The sequence below is a fragment of the Berghia stephanieae genome, chromosome 4 (assembly GCF_034508935.2).
Source record: "Berghia stephanieae isolate SIO BIC M18660-M18661 chromosome 4, UCSD_Bste_1.3, whole genome shotgun sequence".
Lineage (NCBI taxonomy): Eukaryota > Metazoa > Mollusca > Gastropoda > Nudibranchia > Aeolidiidae > Berghia > Berghia stephanieae.
The window spans coordinates 73,705,900-73,708,399 of record NC_088363.1 but is presented as its reverse complement, the minus strand read 5'-3'; the positions used below and the strand labels follow the sequence as shown (position 1 = coordinate 73,708,399).

General features: G+C 37.5%; 1 protein-coding gene across 2 annotated transcripts in view; it reads right to left on the bottom strand.

Annotated features, from left to right (window-relative positions):
* LOC144971210 (high affinity cGMP-specific 3',5'-cyclic phosphodiesterase 9A-like) overlaps positions 1–2,500 on the bottom strand; it is a 215,675-nt gene that overhangs the window by 8,527 nt on the left and 204,648 nt on the right. The window lies entirely within an intron of this gene.

Below are 2,500 nucleotides of genomic sequence, written 5' to 3'. Positions count from 1 at the left end.
ACTACTACTACTACTACTACTACTACTACTAATACTACTACTACTACTACTACTACTACTACTACTACTACTACTACTACTACTACTACTACTACTCTACTACTGCTGTTGCTACTGCAACTACTGCTAATACCATCACCACAACCACAATTATTAATACTACTACTGCTATTATTACTATTGCTACTATTGCTACTACTACTACTACTACTATTACTGCTACTACTACTACTACTACTACTACTACTACTACTACTACCACTACTACTACTACTACTACTACTACTACTACTACTACTACTACTACTACTACTACTATTACTACCACTACTGTGCTCCAATTATTAACCTTAATGCAATTGATTACTTCATTCACAAATAAATGGACAACATCGAAAATGACAAGAAATTCAAAAGAATAAGCTGAAGAAAAACAATTAAAGCGGGAATATAAAAATAAGTAATATAAAGCAAGTAAAATAATAAAAAAAGATAAAAGTCCTTAAAGGCAGGCCATGAAGAGTATTATGAACTGAGAAATGTGCGAACAGAAAACACTTAAAATCCCAAGCACAACAGTCAAATCACCGACGATACGAAAGATGAATATGAAAAAGTAAGGACCGAGGCAGTCGGCAGACCTGATTAAAGAACTCAGTGAGCAAGCAATCGAGCCAGGGCATGGCTACAGACAGGGGTCTCGCTTCGTTGGAAATGTCCGACACTTTCATCAGAACCATCATGAGCTTTCGGAGGAATACGGGCAGCATTTGTTGGGGGGGGGGGGGGGGGGATGGAGTGAATTAAAGGATATGATGAATATAATAATTCCATAAACCCTCAACACTTCGGTTGACTTTCCAGTACGGAAAGACGTACGAGTGACGTCACGATTTCTTGGAACCGTCTATGACTCTCTCACTTCGACGAGCGAATATTCACATTAAATCCTTATTTTATTGCATATTAGAATAATATGATTGATTTCTATTAGGATTTAGAATGCTACTAACATTATTTAATTACCCCTACTGTCCCTATTGTGTCTGTCTGACTTGGTGATATCTAAGACAATTCGTTTTGATAATTTCAACCGCGACACGGCCTTTCTTACTGGATTGTTGTCCGAAATACCTTTTTGAACTTTTATATCACAAGCATGAAGTTGAAACTGACATAATCCATAATTAGGAGCAGGGGGTGGGGGTTGATTTTATTTTAAGCAAACAAGTTTTTGCCAAGAGAGCAGTTACATAAATAGAACTCCAACTTCAAGGTCTTGGGCTCATATTGTATCATGTACCGCAGTACTCTTGATGAAAACGGCAAGATATCATTTTAGGTTAGAATCAAGCTGAACACTACCCGGTAAGAATTTACCACCACCGAGTAGGTGGCCAACTGGTTTGATATTTTATTATACCGTAACTTCGGAGTCCCGGTTTCGAGCCCCACTTAAAGCACTTCCGTTTATTTTTCCTTAGGCGGGATAATTGATCGCCAATTCGCTACTCGGACAACTTAGGTGGTTCCTCTTGACATCAGACATTTGTTTAATGTAAAAGCTATAATATTCATTCAGGAATGCCTTGGTGATGGCCGTGCAAAGGGATGTAATGTTTTAATTTAAAAACAATTATTCCATAAAGAATACTACATTGAGATATCGCTAATCCAAGGTTTGAATTTACAATACTTTGTAATGTTTGTTTTTTCTCCTTATGGATAATAACGTATTAATCTCGGACGAAGACAACATTGCTTGACCCTAAAAGAACATCCAAATTCTCCTTTGGCTCCATCAGAACTGGTATAAATATGTGTGTAATGTATTTTTCAGATACCGCCATGTCTTTAATCAGAGATCGACAAGGGCAGAATGAAGAAAAAACCCAAAACAAAATGACCGTTTTAACCAGTTAACTGCCGTACTCTAAAAAGACGCGTATTTAAAAATTTGGCCAGAAAACTCGTCCTTCAAAAATGGTTCGATTTAAATGACCTTCTTGACAAATACTCTCAAACCTGGGACTTAAGGAAGCCCTCGAGAAGTCCCAGGTTTGAGAGGTTTTGCAAAGATGAGGGTCATTTAAATCGATCGCTTTTTGAAGGACGAGTTTTCTGGCCAAATTTCTAAATACATGTCTTTCTGAAGTACGTCAGTTAACTAGTTGAAAAAAGCGGAGAAGATATCTAACGGCACATTAATATTCTATTACGTAAACTTGGAGCGTCGTTCACGAGCAAGCTGCAAAGAATTGGCCATGGCCAGTCACAGTCCGTTGGTTTCACAGGTCAAATGTTTTTCTTCCTTTTATTTATTATCTGGTATAATCTCGTCTTTTAAAAATTGGGACAAAAACTCGAGATATTATATCCAACAAAAGGTGTGAATTTTACTCGACACGTATAGATAGTATTCGATTGGCTAAGAAGCTCACAACATTGCCATCCGGAAGTATAACGGACCAACACACAAAACTCTGTGAAACCCTGAACG